Source organism: Parasteatoda tepidariorum, chromosome 1, assembly GCF_982258835.1.
Source record: "Parasteatoda tepidariorum strain Cologne lab strain chromosome 1, Ptep-v5.0, whole genome shotgun sequence".
In the NCBI taxonomy this organism is placed as follows: Eukaryota; Metazoa; Arthropoda; class Arachnida; order Araneae; family Theridiidae; genus Parasteatoda; species Parasteatoda tepidariorum.
Window position 1 is genome coordinate 81,619,082 of NC_141755.1, and position 20,451 is coordinate 81,639,532.

The 20,451-nt window shown below is 29.3% G+C and overlaps 1 protein-coding gene across 1 annotated transcript in view; it reads right to left on the reverse strand.

Moving 5' to 3' along the window:
• The window catches only part of LOC107438776 (C-Maf-inducing protein), a 127,075-nt gene that overhangs the window by 105,254 nt on the left and 1,370 nt on the right, over positions 1-20,451 (reverse strand). The gene's annotated exons all lie outside the window — the stretch shown is intronic.

Below are 20,451 nucleotides of genomic sequence, written 5' to 3' on the forward strand. Positions count from 1 at the left end.
AATCCATTTTTATTCATAACTGCATGAAATAAATAATCCCATGCAATTATGAATCCATTTTTATTCATAACTGCATTAAATAAATAATCCCAAGAAACTGAAGCTGCAAGATATTACTCGATTAAAAACTTCATTCGCTTTCAAAATATATAAATAAAAAATAACAGTCGACATGTTTCAAGCACTCAAAAACAGGCGCCCATTTTCAAGACTTGCCAGTTCTACACTTTTGCGGTAACATATATGTCCTTGTCATCTGCATTAGCTAGACAATATCTAGAATAATGGAGTTCTACACTTTAGTTGTAACATATACACTCCTGAAGAGTACTAGTAGCACATATATCTTGAATAAATTAGAATTATCCTTCAGCTTAATATGAGTTAATATCAAAGAAATATTCCATTGCTAAATCACTCCATTCCGTCTCTTTTTTTGAAAAAAAATATCTAAATATAATGTGTCAGTCAGGTTCGCATTTATAACGGAAAAAACTCACTCCTATTGTACTTTTGACACGAGAAATTTGAATACAGACTTATCTGTCTTTTAGCTGGAAGAAAAGGGTTATTATATGAGCTGTTCAAGGTGTTAATAAGACAATCTCAATATAAAAGCTAACACAATCGTCAGATATATGTTTTCAGTGTCCTTGTAGCCCAGTATCTCGCAACAATTTTCACCCCTTTATCACACGGAACATTAGAATAGAGAACTATTTATAAAGATGATAAACAGACGTGGTATCCATACAATGTGGTCTTGTTTATGGGAGGTTTTTCGCAACGATGGAATATTAAATAGATTTAAAATAGGAAAGATTATTAATTTCGTGACCAATGTGACAAACATATTGTACAAACTCAGAGACTGATAAAAATAATTTCTTACACTTGTCCATGTATAGTAAGTAATTTTAGAAATGTTTTAGTGCCTCCAACATTGCTTGGATAACGTATTAAATAAATTTGGAAAATGGTGCAAAAAATTATAAGCTGCTTCAATATAAAAATTAATAACCTATGCTAAATCATTTTCACACATAATAAATAATACTTGGGAATTCTAGAAAATATTATGAAGACGTCGATATCGTCCATTTTGAATTTCGAAGCAGATGTTAACAATTTTATTAGAAAATGTGAAATTCTAGCTTTACTATCTCAAAAATATCTAAACCGATTTAAATCAGCTTTTTTAATAACGAAATAACAATAAATATGCGAGAATATGGTTGTTTCAATTAATTATTTTTTATATAGAGATTTTTTTTTGATGAGGGACACTTTTTTTTTATAAGAGGATATGGTTGTTTTAATTTTTGATTGTCAAAACTTACAATTAAAAAAATTATTACTATTATAATAATTATAGTTATAATTGTTCAGGTCAATGTTAAAAAGAGGTATGCTGCAAGTCTACACTAGAAAAACAGGAAGAAGAAAAACTGCGTCAAATGTGGAAAGATTGTTTTAATTAGTACTTCCAAATTTCTGGATTTTCTTCTTTAAGCAGTCTAAAAACTACTCGGTATTTGATTATTAGTGATTGATATTCCAAAACAAACAAAAAACTGATTTTCGTAAAAATGTTACATTGATAGATTAATTCAATTTTTGCAAAGGGATCTAAATTTACAATTTATGAGATTAAATATGCATCCATAAAAAAATAAAAAGTAATAAAAGAAGAAATTATCTTTCGAAAATAATTTTGCCAGAATTTTGCTGCAGATCATGGGGGCGAAATTCTAGATCGACACAGATGAGTTTGCGTTCAACAGTTTTCTTTCCGTGCAGAACCCTACACTCAATAGATTTTACTTCCCATCATATACTTAAATCGTATTCTACTTAAATCGGGTAAATAACAGATTGTACCATTTAATCGCGCAAGAAGCAGAAGTGGCTATACTGTGCCAAACTTTAACGATGCATCATAATCGAAACGTAATGAATTGTAGAATAGTTTTAATTTAATACATCTTTATACATCATTTATCTAGAGATTTATACAATTTTATTCATCTTCAGATATAAAAATCCTTAGAGTTTAGTAAAGAGAGATCTTTAAATTATTAATATAAAGATCTTCTTAGTTTAATGCATCTTAAATTTACTAGATCTTAAGATTAATGCATGTTTAAATTAGTACATATTTCATTTTAGAATTCAGGGCTTTTTGAGATTATTAATCTTGTGCTCATTAGAATTTAATATATTATTTGATTACTAATGTAAAGTTCTTTAGAATTTAAAGCATCTTAAGATCAATACATAGATTTTTCAATAACTTTAGATTAATACATCTTTCATTCTAAATTAATTCCTAATTATTCTAAATTCTTAAGATTTCTTTAGATTATAAATCTGAAGCTCTTAAGAATTTATTACATTTTTAGATTGTTAATCTAAAATTCATAAGAATTGAATAACTCTTTAGATTAATGCGTCATTAGATTATTGATTTTAAGATTTTTAGAATTTAGCTCATCATCAAAATATTAATGTACACATTTAATGCAACATTAGATTATTGATCTTAAGATCTTTAGAATACAATACATTTTAAGAGTATTATTCGAGAGATTTTTAAAATTTTATACTTTAATAATTAATCTAAAGATCTTCAGAATACAATACATTTTAAGACTATTACTCTAAAAGTTTCAGGAATTTTATTCATCTTTGGATTATTCTAGATATCTTAAATTTTAAAAAACAAAACTGTAGATTTCCTCGTATTCATATTAACACGGTTTTCATTTATTTACTTTGAAAGGTTAATAAAAACATAAACCTATTCGTTCTATATTTAGCGCAAATTATTCAAAACTAACATCACTTCGTCACCAAATAAAGATCGTCAGAATACAATACATTTTAAGACTATTACTCTAAAAGTTTCCGGAATTTAATTCATCTTTAAATTATTCTAGATATCTTAAAATTTAAGAAAAAAAAAACTGTAGATTTTTTTATATTTATGTTATTACGGTTTTCATTTATTTATTTTGAAAGGTTGATAAAAATATAAACCTGTTCGTTCCATATTTAGCGCAAATTATTCAAAACTATCATCACTTCGTCACCAAATAAAGATCTTCAGAATACAATACATTTTAAGACTATTACTCTAAAAGTTTCCGGAATTTAATTCATCTTTAAATTATTCTAGATATCTTAAAATTTAAAAAAAAAAAAAGAAAAAAAAAACTGTAGATTTTTTTTATATTTATGTAAACACGGTTTTCATTTATTTATTTTGAAAGGTTGATAAAAATATAAACCTGTTCGTTCTATATTTAGCGCAAATTATTCAAAACTATCATCACTTCGTCACCAAGTAAAGATCTTCAGAATACAGTACATTTTAAGACTATTACTCTAAAAGTTTCCGGAATTTAATTAATCTTTAGATTATTCTAGATATCTTAAAATTAAAAAAAACAAAACTGCAGATTTCCTCATATACATATAAACACGGTTTTCATTTATTTACTTTGAAAGGTTGGTAAAAACATAAACCTATTCGTTCTATATTTAGAGGAATAGCATTTTAAGACTATTACTCTAAAAGTTTCTGGAATTTAATTCATCTTTGGATTATTCTAGATGTCTTAAAATTAAAAAAAACAAAACTGTAGATTTCCTCATATTCATATAAACACGGTTTTCATTTATTTACTTTGAAAGGTTGATAAAAACATTAACCTATTCGTTCTATATTTAGCGGAAATTATTCAAAACTATCATCACTTCGTCACCAAAGAGTTGAAACAACTGAGAGGAATCATGCAAAGGGAGAAGGCCAATGTCAACACATCATTCTTTCTGTCTATTTTAAGCGGATTTACACTTCAACTGGGCTCATCTCGGAGGCAATGTATCTGTTTATGATCCTCAAGGAAACATACCGAAAATCGATTCGAAAAGGTCACAACTATTTTATAATGACTTTGGCACACAGGTTGTGTTTCTTTGATGACTTTTCAAACACGCCATTCCTTGCTACTGAGTTGAATTTTAATAGAAAGAAGACGACTTTTACGTGATAATGTTTTACGTGATAATTATGATAAAATTACGAAAACGATAATGATTAAATAAACGCTTTAACTGCATTCTACTTAACAATTTCAATCGTAAAAATTGTGATAAAATTAGGAAAAAAAATTAGTAATTAAATAAACACCACAACTGCATCCTAGTTAACAATTTAAATCCAAAAAATAGTGTTTGAATTAGGAGAAAAAATAATAATTAAGTAAACATTCCAATTTAAATCCTAATCAACAATTCTAGTTAACAATTTAAATCATAAAAAATGGTTTTTACTCTTACGTGTTATTATAATTTGATTAATAAAGAAATAATCCATTAATTAAATTAATAAAAAATTTTAAAATTAAATAACGAAGTCTTTTTGTAACGAATTTACACTTACTTGGCAATCAAACTTTAAAAACATTTTATGTATATTATCATTTAGATTGAATACATTTATTAAGAAAAAAAAAATTTTTTTTTGATAAAACAATTTTTTTTTTTTTTTGCAAAAATTTAATTCTAAAATATTTATTTAAATGATTAGTCGAATCTTAAGTGGTCGAAGAATCATGAGTTCAAGCCCGTCGAATTAACCATGAATTTTTTTTCTCCATTACCCTGTATTGCTCAATGAAGACAAATTAGTTCTAACTCTGGAATTCTTTTGTCTTTTGAGTTCTGCTCAAAGTTTAAATAAATAGTTTCACCTCGAGCATACAAATTAGATCCGTTGCTTGTCGATGGTGATGATAAAAATAATATTACAGGACTTTGGTTTACACTCCTTAAATCTATTAGTTTTTGTCGATAAAAAAATATAGCCGGATTTTGGTTTACACTCCTTCTTGGAAAAAAAAAATAAGTAAATAAAACTTCTTAAAATAACTATGGTTATTATCAGAATCAATAAAACTGAAGAACAAAACCACAAACTATAGAAACAAACAGTATTTTGAAATAATCTCAGCTTTTAAACAAGTTTTTTCTAAATACGGGCCCCTTGGAAGCATTTATTATTGAAGCATACTGAACTGCAAAATTCGTTCGAATTTTCACCTACTTTATTATGGCGCCAAGTTTGACTATACTACGAAATACTTACGAAGTATTTAAACGTGGTTATGCGATACTATGGTTAAACCGAAACATAATTCAATTTAACACTTTATTAAGGTTGCAACAATCTTGCTCAGTCCGTATTATGGTACAAGAATAAGGTACCAGTATTTTTGTTCAATGTCAGGGCTGTAGAAGCGGAAATAAAGTCAGAGTTGAAGAAAATTTTACATGAGTCCCAAAAATTTGCTCGATTACTACTCTAAAAAATGTAATATTTAATAATTAAAAGTAAGTTTAAAGTTAATTCAATAATTAATTATAATTTAATAATTTATTATAATTTAATAATTAATTATAATTTAAAAATTAATTATAATTTAATAATTGATTAAAATTTAAAAATTAATTATAATTTGGCAATTACTTAAATTTTAAAAATTAATTATAATTTAAAAATTAATTATAATTTAAAAATTAATTATAATTTAAAAATTAATTATAATTTAAAAATTAATTATAATTTAATAGTTAAAAGTTGGAACCAACAGATAAAAAGAAGAAAAGCTTTGATCTCATGAAAATTATTTAGACAAATATGGTTAAATTAACAAATAGATTTCTCGTATAAAATATTATGACAATTATTTAAATTATATTACCTATCACAAACTTGTTTAATCACATTTAAACTTTTTTGAGCCTGTATTTAACCTAGCAATTGAAAAAGAACATAGAAAATTATTGAAATTTTGAAAATTAGATAGATTAATAAATGAAACATTAATAAGTTATTTAGTCTTATTTATAAATTCCAAAACCAAATTTATTAAACTTAGTTAGTAAGGTAATTAAAAAAATAAGTAAATGAGTTTAATGTTCCTATTATTAGCAATAATTTCCTAGTTCATGAATATTCCTCAATACAATTCTTTTGTTATGAGACTATTATATATGAGCGAGTATTCTGTGAGATATTAATGGTTTCTTTAATAATTTTGCACGAACTTAATATTTTGTACTAATATATTTTTTAAAAAATATCTGTTTAACTGTTATTATACAAAATGAAATTTTAAATAAATAACATTTTACTTGAATCACGCATAAAAAAAAACACAGAAATATACAATTTGAAATTGAAAATCACTTAATAATACTTTCCTGGAGTTAGAAAACTTTTAATTGAGTATTAGTTGAAATTGAGCTCTTTGAAGTCGAGCATTTTAATTCCCGACTCCATAGCGCAGCTCAACCTTAAACCGATATTTCTGAGCGTGTAGTACAAAAGTTCTGTACGCGTAGTGCAGGGATGGGCAAACTACGGCCCGCGGGCCAATTGTGGCCCGCCGGAAGGTTTAATCAGGCCCGCGGACAGAATTTTAACTTGCCAATCTGAGACGAATATAAACAATATACATCCATTTTCTTGTCTACTTTGTTTAAAGCTATTTTTGTTCTTTTTTAACAAAATACTGATGATCTTTTTACTTTCCCTATTTTTGTTCTACAAAACATAAATTGATGGAAATAGCTAGCACAGACAGCTTCAATTGGTAAAATGTTGAAAGAAGTTCTTTATAGAATAGCCGTAGATTGGCGCCATCTGAAGCAGTTGTTTCTAAATATGCCAAAGTTTGAGTTTTACAAATCATTATCAAAGGCTAATTTCCCAAATTTGATATCTCATGCCCAGAAAATCAGTGCTATATTTGCTTCATCTTATATATGTGAACAAGTGTTTTCAACTATGAACCTCGGAAAAAATCATCACAGAAGTAGACTAACAGACAAACATTTAGCCTCGTTCCTTAAAATAAGTACATCTCACTTGGAACCTCAATGTAAGGAACTTTTAAAAATGAAATTGCAATTTCATTCATCTCATTAAATATTTAAATTAAAAAACTTGCAAATCGTTTTTTTTTTTTTTTTTTTTTTTTTTTAGAAAATTTTACTTAGCCCGCCAAACTACTTTTTTTTTCGATTTCTTGCCCTCGACCAAAAAAGTTTGACCATCCCTGGTGCAGTGTATAACAAAAGAAGATTGAACACTCGCAAAGCTTTTACAGTTTTATTTAGTGACATACAAAGCAAAGGTCGCAGGTCGAATACTAAACATCATTAACAAGTACATTCAACTCTTTAATCGGTCTTTTAAGTGGAATTCGATGAGCAAGCCACGGATACGTCTTCGGAAAAATGTCCGGTCGAACAAAACAAAAAGGAATGACTTTCACACGAGTGCGAAATCGGTGATCCGCATTTGTAATAAGTTGCCCAGAAGGCAAAGTGATTACGATACTGAAGGAAAAAGAAATCCCCTGTGGTTTGTGACGAAGATAACATCAGAATTTGTCGAATTATTTCTACAAGAGACAATATTATTATTACAAGGACATTTATTGTCTAGGCTTAAAGTATTCTATTCCTTGAAATCTCTTCATGTGAATGTTCAGTATCGTGAGAGAATGTTCAGTTTCAGGTATAATTCAGAACACTGCCGTGGAGTCAAAATTTTATAGGAGTCGGAGTTGGAAAACTTTGCTGGACTCCAGTTCTAATTTTTAAAGAATTAGGTTTTGAAGATTTAAAGAGAAATATCTTGATATTATGAAATTTATTTAGATAAATGTTTATAATTTCGTTATACAAAAATTATACTCTACTGCAGCGGTTTCCAATTTTCCTAAATATTCCCTAAATGTTCGAGCTCTTATTGACAGAACCCCGGCATTTTAAAGAAAAGTTCATTAGTTATTTACTAATAAAAAAAAGAAACGAAGAAAAAAAAATCGTTTGGAAAGAATTGTTTCGAGAATCGAAGAAAGAAAATCGTTTGCTAAAAATAAATTTAAAAAAAACAAATTCAACATTTAGAATAGTAATCGGAGAAACCTAAATCGTTATTTTTAAAATTAGTTTTTTTCTTCTTTTGAATCGGAAAGCTGAATGAGGAATTTTAAAAATGTATATTCTTTTCCGAAATTTATTCAATATATCGTTAATGGAAAAAAAATTTTAAATTCTGGTATTTTTTATTGGCATTTTAAGTAAATAATTTCTTCTAAACAACCAAAATTAAATAAATTATGGATTGTTGATTGAATATGAATATGAACATTACTGGTCAGAAAAAAATTAACTCTCGGAGACCCTGTAATTCTCCCACGGAACTCCAGGATTCTACAGAACATCTTTTGGGAATTCCTTCTGTTCTAATGAATATTATTAGAATCATTTAAATTATTACTTATCGCAAATTTAATTAATTTGGATTTGAACGTTTTTGACCTTATGTTTAACTGAACTATAGAAAATAAACAATGGAAAAATCATTGAAACTATTGAAAAATCGAATTTTTAAATAAAGTTCATTTTAAGTAATAATAAATGTATCAATCATTCTACATTGTTATCTTTTAAAAAAAAATAGTTTTAATATCAGAATTTTCAAACAAAATAATTCCTTTATAATTTAACGCATTTACTTAAAATTTCAAACCATGGTGGGAGGCAAAAATCGGGGTGTCATCGTCTTTCCTTCATTCGACGACAAATAAGAAAAAAGAATAAACAATTATAAAGACTTCCGCCCGCGTCCCATACTCACACGGCGTCACATAATTATTTTAATGTGCTCGTTTTCTCCCTTTTCGAGAGGCTTCCCCTTTGAAGGTCAAAAGTGACACAAAGTAGTGTCGCACGCTATCCCATGTAGAAAAGAGCATCATTATCTCCATCTCTTATCAGGATGGTCATGGGCCGGCAGGTCCTCCTAAGCCACTTGACCAAACCGTCTTTTTCCACCCTGAGAAAAATTTTGAAAAGAAAAATGTTCTTATGATTCAAAAGAGACATCCGGATGCGTTCAAAGACATTGAGGGACGCGCTGGTAAAAGAAATGATAAACATTTGGTGAAGAGGAAAGTGAAGAGGATACTATCCGGATGGTGACTTTATGGAGCACGCGAAAAAGTTCGTCGGCGTTCAAGGTCACTAAGCTCGTAAAAGAAAGAAGAGTTGGATGAGATTCTTCTTTCACTTTTTTCTGGCTGTTATCTCGATTGTTAGGAATAACGCTTGTTTCACTTTTAACATAAATGCGTAGACATTGCTTAAAGAAATCCACGGTTGCATCATTTTGAATGCATGTGATGCAACATTAAAAAGTGTTTAATTCAATCAAGTAGTCTTAAGTCATTGAATTGAAAAAGGAAAAACTTGTAGTCTTAATACAATGGTGCGAGAAATTAAGAGAATTTGCAAACTTGGTCGATTATCCCTAGAACTGCTGGTCCGATTTTAATGAAATTTGATCTATACATACATTGATTCAATACAAAACAAATAACCATTCAACAATTATAATACACGCACGTGATCGTGCGTAACAATTGTTGGAGTGGGAAGGTTATGAAATTTCTACAGGACAATTCCGGCAATTGCCACAGAAAATGATGAACTGCCTTATTTCAAGTATGAAATCAAGCTGCAAAGCCTGTGTATATGTAAGAGGGGACCATACCACCTATTAACCCATTTGTTTTTGTTTATTCTGCAACCGCTGTTTCATACCTTCCGACTCCAACTAGTGTCACGCACGATCATGAGTGTGTATTACAATTGTTGAATTGTTGTTATTTTGTATTGTAGCAATGTATGTACAGATCAAATTTCATTAAAATCGTCTAGTTGTTCTAAGAGATAATAGACCAAGTCTGGAAATTCTCTTAATTTTGCACCAGTGTATAATTTCATCTTAGTACCAGCTTCAGAAAATTTTTAATTCAGCTTAAAGCAATATTAGCTTGCAACAAATCTGCACAATAATATGGTTCATACTGATACTCCAAACAGATCACTAAGCTCGTAAAAGAGAATAGTTTGGTTTGGCTTTCTCTTCACTATTGTTATCTGGATCAGTGGTTCCCATTTTTTTCCGACTACAAAAACCTAAATAATCAATCTTCATTCTGCGGAAATCCAAATTTATAAGTAAAATTTAAGAAACTGTGAAAGTTATAACCTATAAAAGACTAAATTTAAAATATTTTATTACAGGAGTGAAGATTTTTCATCGTTTTATCATTAATAATCTGAAATTAGGTTTCATGGCTAACAGTTAAATTTGCAGTCCTTGTGCTGTATCTAGTCTAGTTATTCTCTAGATTCTCCATGATGCATTTTGCCAAATTTAATGCAACGTTAAAAAAGAGATTCTCTATGATGCCTTATGACAAATTTAATGCAATGTTACAAAAATATTCTATATGATACATAATGACAAATTTAATGCAACGTTAAAAAAAGAGATTCTCCATGATGTACTATGACAAATTTAATGCGACGGTAAAAAAAAAAGAGATTCTATAAGATGCATTTTGACAAATTTAATGCAACGTTAAAAAAGAGATTCTCTATTATGCATTACGACAAATTTAATGCAACATTACGAAAATATTCTATATGATACATAATGACAAATTTAATGCAACGTTAAAAAAAGAGATTTTCTATGATGCATTATGACAAATTTAATGCAACGTTAAAAAAAAGAGATTCACTATGATGCATTACGACAAATTTAATGCAACATAAGAGATTCTCTATGATGCATTATGACAAATTTAATGCAACGTTTAAAAAAAAAAGAGATTCACTATGATTCATTATTGCAAATTTAATGCAACGTTAAAAAAAAGAGATTCTCTATGTACTATGACAAATTTAAAGCAAAAAAAAAAAATTCTCTACAACGCATTATGACAAATTCAATGCAACAAAGTTATGAGTTAAAATAAATGTATGCTCAACTCATAAGTTCATAGCACAATCTTATATCAGAAGTTTAGAAAATGTGAGAAGGCATTTAAAATAACGCCATTCCATCTCTGCCACTGACTCACGTATGTATGTGAATTGCCGCAATAAAGTGAAAGACATAAAATTCATTTCTTTTTGGTGATGTAAATGTGAGACTGAAATATTTTTAATACTTTTTTATGATGTTTTTTTCCCTTTACATTAGAATAATGATTTATTCATAAACAGTCCTCATTTTTTCTTTCGACAGTTATTATTAAGTGAGAGCTTCCCATTCCATTTTGCTGCTTACATCTTCTGCAGCAATAACGTCAAAACGTTTCGAATTATTCAAGTTTCATGCGTAGAACTTAAAATAATCTGTTCTCGGACTTTTACATTCTATCATTTTCACTTGCTAAACAAACTGAAAAAAAGAACAACAGAATAAGAATTTTGAAAACTATGTTTTCCGGCAAAGTTAAAGCACATCCAACATTCTGACTTAACAAATTAAACAATTAAGAAATTTTCGCTAAACCATTATAGGCGTTTATTTTCCCGCTTTTTTTGTTTGTTTTTTCAACGAAAACCAAGATTCAACTTATTCATTTTTAGCTTATACACACAAAAAATCTTATTCTGAACTCGAGCCATGGTGGCTCAGGGGATAGAGCGTTCGCCTTTCAATGAGGTGAACCGGGTTCGAATCACAACGTCACCTGGTCGATACGAATTCCGCATCCGACACCCATCAACTGCAGTGCTGACGTAAAAATATCCTCAGTGGCAAACGGATCATGGATAGGAGTCCCTTTACCGTCAGGTCAACCATGGGAGATTTTCGAGGTTTTCCTCTCCATGTAACGCAAATACGGATTAGTTCCATAAAAAAGTCCTCCACAAAGGCAAATTTCTCCCAATACTTGATTTAGGAGTTCCCTTGTCTTCTTGATTGTGTTCAAAATTGCAAGGATACGGAGTTGAACATTAGTAGTTGAAAACCCCAAAAATTGGGTCGGCTCTTCAACTGCGGTTTTAATATAAAAATATAAAGTATTCAAGAAAAAAATATATATTAAAGATGGTCATTATAGAACTGTCTGTATATATTATAATAGTTTCAGATATCCAAATCATTATTTTTCCCTTTAGATTAAATTCACATTTTAATTCGAAAATTTGAAAGAAAAAATTATTTCCAAGACTGATCTATAACAAGACCGTTATGAAAATTAATCACGATAGATAAGACTTACTAACAGAAGGCAAAAAAATAAATAATATGGATAGTTTTCGCATAGATTATTTTCATTATGCTTAAGAGGTTCTTAATAAATTATGTCATTATCTCTAATGTATCACAGTAATTGAAGGCTCGAATGACACAAAACAACCACTTTCGCATATTCGTCTCTTTCAGTAGACCATTATTAATTCTATGAGTTACTAAACATAGCTTGAAACATAATAGCTATTCTAAGTATGTGTTTTTAGCAGACTGAAATTATTTAAATACCAGATTTTTACATTAAATTTAAAGGTAATTTTCTCGTACCCCAGTTTAATTGAGTTGTTTTTTTTATCTCAACTTTTGACTAAGTTGAGATAAAAGAACAACTCAATTCGCTTAAAAAGTTCTCGAGGAATGGGGAAATGAAATAAGCAAAAAGTTAAAACTAACATTAAGGGTTGAGCTAAGTTTTTCAGGACAGTTCTTTTTTATTTTATTTTATTCATTAACTATTTATTTTTGCATACCTGCACATAATAACAGTCACAAATTAATATCTAAGCAAAAAATAAGAAAAATACTAATACTATTAAAATCTAACGAATAACTGCCAAAAAAGGCGATACTGAAAACGACAAAAATTGTTTTATTGCCGGAAGAGATAGTAAAATAGTGAACGGTGATTAGTAAAAACACCTCGAAGCTTCATCTGGTTTCAAATGAAATCTGAATCAAACTGGTTTCGAAGTTTCATCTCACTTTCCTCACGAGTGATTTCGATATCGTTATTGTTTCCTTTCCCTTATTATAGTATAAATTTGTAACCCCTAATGAATATTCTTTTTTGCCAAGGTAAATGTGTTTACAGAAAAAGGCTGGAAATTTATGAAGGAGGTTTTTGGCTAATATAAACTTTATTTAGAACTTTCAGGAAAAGGGTTTAAGATTAATCAAATTTTGTCTAAAAAATACTAAAATAAAAAGTGCATTTTCACTCTAATTGAGAGTCAAATACAAAAGATAGTATTTATGTAAATACTTTCGATCGAGACATTAATAGTTTGAAAGTAATTTTCTAAAGATATGTATAATGTATATAAATGGTATGTAGAATTTAATGTGGCACTAAAGCTGGAATTGGTTATACAGCGCCAAATCCAAACCTTATTGCGTTTACACAATAACTAAACCCATGGTGTAATCAACTAAATCAGATGAAAACAGAAGAAAAAAAACATAGCGACCCGTGTTTACTTAAAGACAAGCATTCTAAGGGTCTGGGGTTACCTTAAATATGCTGATTAATTACTACAGAGGCGTGGTGGCTCAGGGATAGAAAGCTTGCCCTCCAATGAGATGAACCGGGTTCGAATCCCAGCGATGACTGGTCGATTCGAATTCCACACCCGGCTACCACTGACCACAGTGCTGACGCAAAATATCCTCAGTGGTAGACAGGTCATGGGTTAGAGTCCCCTTGTCATCAGTCTAATCGTGGCAAGTTTTTCTGTTTTCCTTCCCATGTAACGCAAATGAGGGTAGGTGCCATAAAAAAAAGTCTTCTACGAAGGCAAATTTCGCCCAATACTTGATCCAGGAGTTCCCTTGTCTTCTGAATTGGGTTCAAAATTACAAAGCTACTGAGTTGAACATTAGTAGTCGTAAATCCGAAATTGGGTCGGCAGCTCAACAGCAGTTAAAATTAATTTCTGCAAAAGATATTTTAAGTTACGAAATCAGACACAAAAACATACTCTTTCTTTGAATAAACCTTTTTTATTCAACAGATTCGGATTTTCAATTCCTAAAATATAGGGGGTTGCAGAGCAATCTGGGAAATATGGACCCGATAGTTCGGTCAGGAGAGCGATTCGAAGTTTGGACCTCTCTTAGTTAAATGTTACTTTATGGCGTATTTTGTTATATCTCGAGAATTTTTTAAGCGATAATTCAGAAAATTTGCACATAATTATAAAATACGTTTTTCCAAAGCTAATGCATTGCAAAAAATAAATTTTACCAAATATTTATTATCTTTTATTATTTTATTAAACAATTGCCGAAAAAAAATTTGAATTGTAAGGTCGAAAAAAAGTTGAAGAGACTCTCATTCTTTATTCAATGATTATATCCTGTTTCTTTTTGCTAAAATAGGGAAGGATTATTTCATTTATTTATCTTTCCTTTCATAATATGAGAGTAAATATTTCGAAGTTCCAATTTTCTACGCTAGCATTCTCTTTAGCATTTGTTTTTAAATTTAAAAAACAATAAGACATTGATACCATTAAAAAATTTTAAAAATCGAACATCTGATTAATAAAATTTTAAATATTTAACTAATGGTAAGCTAATTCCATACTTCAGTTGAAAAATTTAACTTCTAATTAAATTACAAATTGTATTATAGGGAAAAGGTGTTTATGGTAGTTAAGCCTGAGATAAATCTCTTTTCTCAATTACAGTATTAAAGTGCAGACCTCTATAATTAGTAAACAGAAACCTTAAGTATATAAAGGATTAAAGAAAAACATTTTTGAGAATGCTTCTTCGTTAGTTTCCTTTTTCTGTTATTTTTAAGTAAGACATTTAAATAGTATCGAAATAAATTGTTTAAAACAATTAGAGTTAAATAGTTATTTCAAATATAATTGTACAACATCTTAATTAACTATATCTTTCCAGGAACAAAAACACTTTTTAAAAACTTTGTTTTAGAATTTATCATTCGAGATGTTGTCTTATAAATTAAACGAACCACTTTAATTTTAAAAGAAAATAATACGACCTTTTTCAAACTTTTTACACAAATTATAAATGTACATCTATTATCTGATTTGCAAAAATAATAAAAATTACTTTAACGAGAAAAATTTCAAGAAAACTTTCGCAAATTTTAAAAAAGTGAGTTTAAAAATTAATTTTAAAAGTGAACGGATTTTTTCCCTTTTGCTTTACGGCATAGTGTCATGTTTTCTTTCTTCTTAACAATAATAAAAATTAATTTAAATCACAGAAACAACTAAGTTTTTCTAATCAAGTATCACACATAATTCCAAAATTTAGAAACAAAGGAAGAATTTACATGAATAAATTTAATTACATAGACCATAGACTTCAAACTATACACATGAGGATAAGGGTACAAACACAGGGGAGGCATCAGTTCACTTAATTTTCATTGTCAAGCGAGTTTTAATTGAACCGTGAGTCTATTTTTTTCGATTGTTAAATCCAAAAACAAAAATCTTGGTTAAGAAAAACAAATAATAGTGTAGAACAATTTAAAAAAAATTAAGATTCCGAAAGTTTGCGGGCCTGAATTAGGCCTCTTATATGCAGGGCCAACAGGACGGGGTCTCGGGCTCATAATTTCTAAGAAACCTCAAAAATTATTTTAAAAAATCAACAAAATTATCTTTTTAAATATGAACTTTTTAAATTTGAAAAAAAATATTTAAAAAATATCATATTTGTTTCACATTTTTTAACATAGCGATACTATCAAACTCGAGAAAAATTTTACCAATCAGATTCGAAAACACAGCAACAGTTTTGAATCTGATTGGCGCAATTTTTACGTGATTCCGAAAAAGAACATTTTTCTCCGTTTTTTTTTTCCCTCACAGTGAGGGTGTACTTATCAATAAGTTGGTTTCGAAATATATTTTAAGGACGGGCAACGAAACTCTAGTAGTCTTGATTTGTCATATTTGTCTAGGGCTCATATTTGCCTGGTTACTGTAATTTATGTTATAACGTGCATGATTTTTAAGGAAGCAGAAAAAAATATGAATAATATTTTTAAAAAATTTGGACTCAATCAAATATATATATATAAAAACACTCATAAGAGCAATCCCTTATAATAACCTTTATATCAAACAAGCAATCCTTTATAATAACCAAATAATTTTATAATTTATTTTTTGAAAGAAAAAAAAACAGTTGACATCATCGAAAAAGTGAAGATTCAGAACTCATTAAAATGTCAAGATACTCATAACGTACATGAAGTTATTCTTCTTCAATAATAATCCTCATATCTTTTATCTCTACAGAGGGTAATTTGGTGAGGAAATGAGCCGTACTTCCCACACCCCAACCCCAAAGGCCGATCTGGGTCCTCGGTTGTAACAGTTTACGTGATAACGATGAACAATCAAAATCACCGGTAAGGTTACATCCATGATATTTGACAAAAAGAATAAGGCAATGTCATTGTTTACGGTTTATGATGCTCCCAGCAGCTGCCTAAAAAACATCTAAAAACGATTTTTATCGCTGTTATAGTTTTTGAAAAGTTAAGAGCGTTTTAACCAACTTAAATTTTGTAAATATTTTTCCTAAAAAAAAAAAACTATCTGTATTGAACCAATCTCATTTTATGAAACTTTTCTAAAAACTTTCATTAAAAATACGTAGCAAAAAGGGCATTTTAAAACTGAAATTAAAAACAGTGGATATAGATTGCTGCAGCGCACATGGGCCTAACACACATTCACATGGGCCTAACAGTCTGCATGGGGCACCTATTTCTTCTTTTCTTTTTTTCATAACCGTCGTTGAGCAGCCGACCCAATTTTTTTTTGGGCTTATGACTACTAATATTCAACTCAGTAGCCTTGTAATTTTGAACCCAATCCAGAAGACAAGGAAACTCCTGGATCAAGTATTCGAAGAAATTTGCCTTCGTGTAGGACTTTTTGATGGAACTAACCCGCATTTGCGTTACATGGAGAGGAAGACCACGAGAACCTCCCATGGTTAGCCTGATGGCAAGGGGACTCTAACCCATGATCCGTCTATCACTGAGGATATTTTACGTCAGCACTGTGGTCGGGTTCAAGCCGGATGCGGAATTCGTATCGACCAGTTATCACCGGGATCGAACCCTGGTTCACCTCATTGGAAGGCGAATGCTCTATCCCCTGAGCCATCGCAGCTCTGGGGCACCTATTTATATTAATATCATTTATATTCATAAATCATTTTTCTTATTTTAAATTTTTTGTAGGGAAATTAAAAAGTTGCGATATATAATAAGCCTCTAAATGATCTTAAAAATTAGGCACTCATCCTTTTCCGGAATTGTAAATAAATCTATTACCTACGGAACTACCTATATTAGTATATATTAGGTACTATTACCAATTGCCACAATTGTGTGCCTGTGTAGAAGAAGACCGCTGAAATTAGCCGATAGTGCGTAAATAAAACGGAGTGTTAACGGTAGGTAACTATTAGGCTTGATTTATTATCACGCTGAATCTATTTTCGGATCAGATTTAATTGGGTACCTGCACGTGACGTCACGCGTGGATGTCGAACCTGATTGGCTTTTAAATCGTGGCATCAAATACCACGATCCTGCAGCCAATCAGGTTCGATACCCACACGTGACGTCGCTTGCACGTACCCAATCAATTAAGCATCACTGGCTTGAATAAATGGTAGTGATGTTTCTACGCCCCTTCGTAAACGGTTAAGCATTAAAAAAAAAAATTAATTTTTGGAACATCTTACTCGTCAAGGAAAAAGACAAAGCGGAATATATCTGAAACCGCAATATTACGTTGCTTATTACAAAACGGTAAAAATTATGATTGTATGAGTAAAAGCGCACTCCCAAGTCCTACAAAAATTAATCAAAAACGCAATGGTTCAGTGGACATGCGTTCGCCTCCCAATGAGATGGCTGGTTGATGCGAATTCTGCTCTAGGTTCGGGCTGATGTAACGATATCCTCAGTGGTAGACGGAACACGAGTTGGAATCTCCTTGCCGTCGAGCTAACCATGGGTGGTTTATGTGGTTTTCTTCTCCGTGTAACGCAAAAGCAAGTTCTATTAAAAAGTCCTCGGTGAAGGTTAGTTTATCCCAATGCTTGCTGATGGAGTTCCCTTGTCTTTTGGGTTGGGTTCAAAATTACAAGGCCAAGGAGTTTAACATTGATAGTCGTAAATTAAGAATTAGGTCAGCTGCTCTATACCAGTTACAAAAAACAAAAACCAATCCTTAAAGTAAATGCTCTTAAATTGGCAAATGTCTATTGAAAAGTGGCCTACGTAACCTCAAATGATCCCGAGAAATATGAAAGTAACCACTAGCAATAATAAATACGTAACACCGAATAGAAATTATTCATAAATGTGCCATTTTTCGTAAAATCTTTCAAAATTCATATTTATTTCTGAAACAGATTTCATACCTAAACAAACGCTTTTAAAAGATTTAATATTGATTATAGAATCGATTTCGCGGGATATTCTAACCCGTGAGTTATTTCTATAGATGAATTTATAATTCCGCGAGAAGATAATGAATTTATAATTCCGCTAGAAGATGAATTTATAATTCCGCGAATACTAAAATTCCATCTTCCTTTACTTTTTCACTTATGAATTTAATAAATATTTAACTTATTCATATTTTAATATACACACTAATTTCTCAGATTTCAATAAGATGAAGTATGAAAGGAAAAAAATAAAATACAGAAAAGATAATTGGTACCATATGATTATAATCAAAATTCATAAGAGATTCTATGAATCTATATGCGAGTCAAAACCCGAAAATACGTCATACTGAAACATAGTTACTACATTCAGCATAGAAAGCTTAAAAACTCGTGCAGTGAAGAAAAAGGTAGAAAACTGGAAACAACAACTAAAGTGAAAGTCATCACAAACTTTTAACCGTACGTCATCAAAGTTGAATTCTGAAATGTAAAAATGATGAAAAACGCAATAGTCAGGTGACAGGTATTATTACGTATTTTCGGGATTTGTTTTTTCGTTTAAAAGTATTTCCATGTCACTGATAGCGTAACTGAGATTAATAGGTATGATTTAAATAATCTAGTTTGCAAACGCTAAGACATAAATCTCTGATTTTTTTTTCTCACTAGAATTACATTAATTTTGCTTAAATAAGAGTAAAATTAAATGCAATTAAAAGTAATTTAAAAAAATTTATCGTTATTTTTGACTAAAATGGTATAATATAAAATCATAATAATTTTTATAATATACCAATTATGTTTAATGAGTTTCATTGGACTTTTAACAGAAAATAGAATTCGTTTTAATGTGATTTATAATTAAGAATTATTTTAATGTGATTTATAATTAAGAATTATTTTAATGTGATTTATATTAAGAATGGATTTAGAGATCATACAAGAAGCACAGTCACAAGTTAAATATTAAAATATTTTATTTAAAATTTGACTTTTAAACTTTTATATTCGATTATTTACCTTTTGTAATATTTTGTTTTCAAGCTTTTTTTAAAAATTATTGGTTTAAACTTTCCGATAATAACAAGAAATTTTGTTCCAAATTCAAATAATTTCTATTTAATGTGAAAAGAGCAAAGCATAAGTTTAATTGTACATGTAAATGAGGTAATAAAACTCAGAAATTTTTATTTAAATGCGCCGAATTCCTCGGCAGTTATTGTTGTTTTTTTAGTGATTATTTTTGGTAGTTTAATAAATATATCAAAATTTTAGCATTTAGGAAGAAAAAAATTCTTTGCGCAAAATATACAAAAATTTATTTTGTTCTACAAATGACAAATTGATGTTAATTCTACCCTCACCTTGAATATCAGAACATTATACGAAAATATATTAATCATTTTCAATTATAATATACATATTTTTTTGAAACACTTTTTCCATTTGAGGTATTCTTCAGAAAAAGCCAGATCAAATCACTTTAAGGACAAGTACAAAACTACTCATTAAAATAAGTTGATTACAATTTATATCAGCAACTGTATTCTAATAAAAATCTGTGGTAAAAGTTTTAAAAAGTGCTTTGAAGTATTTTAACATAATTCTAATCATGCTTAGCCTCAGAAACTATTTTATTGAGAAATTCATGTGCATAAAAAAAATCTGTTATGAAAATAAAAATTTCATACACTTTTGCTCCTTAGTAAATAACAGAAATTTGATAAAATTTATGGAGAAAAAAAATTTAATCACAAAGAGTAAACACTTCAATTTAAACAATGCCAAGTATAAGAAATATTTTCATAGGTATGAGGATCATGAAATTATTATAGGATTATGAAATTATTATAGGATTATGAAATTATTATAAAATGTGAAGAAAAGATGAATTCATAACCTTACAATCCACTTCAGTTTTACAACAGCATGACACCACATGGTTTCATATTGATCTATAATTTAAACAGAAGTTGTTCGCTTAATTTATTTTTGTAAAAATATTATAAACTGAATTTGTAAGAAATCCAGTATTTTTTTTATACAGTTTACCACTTTTATAA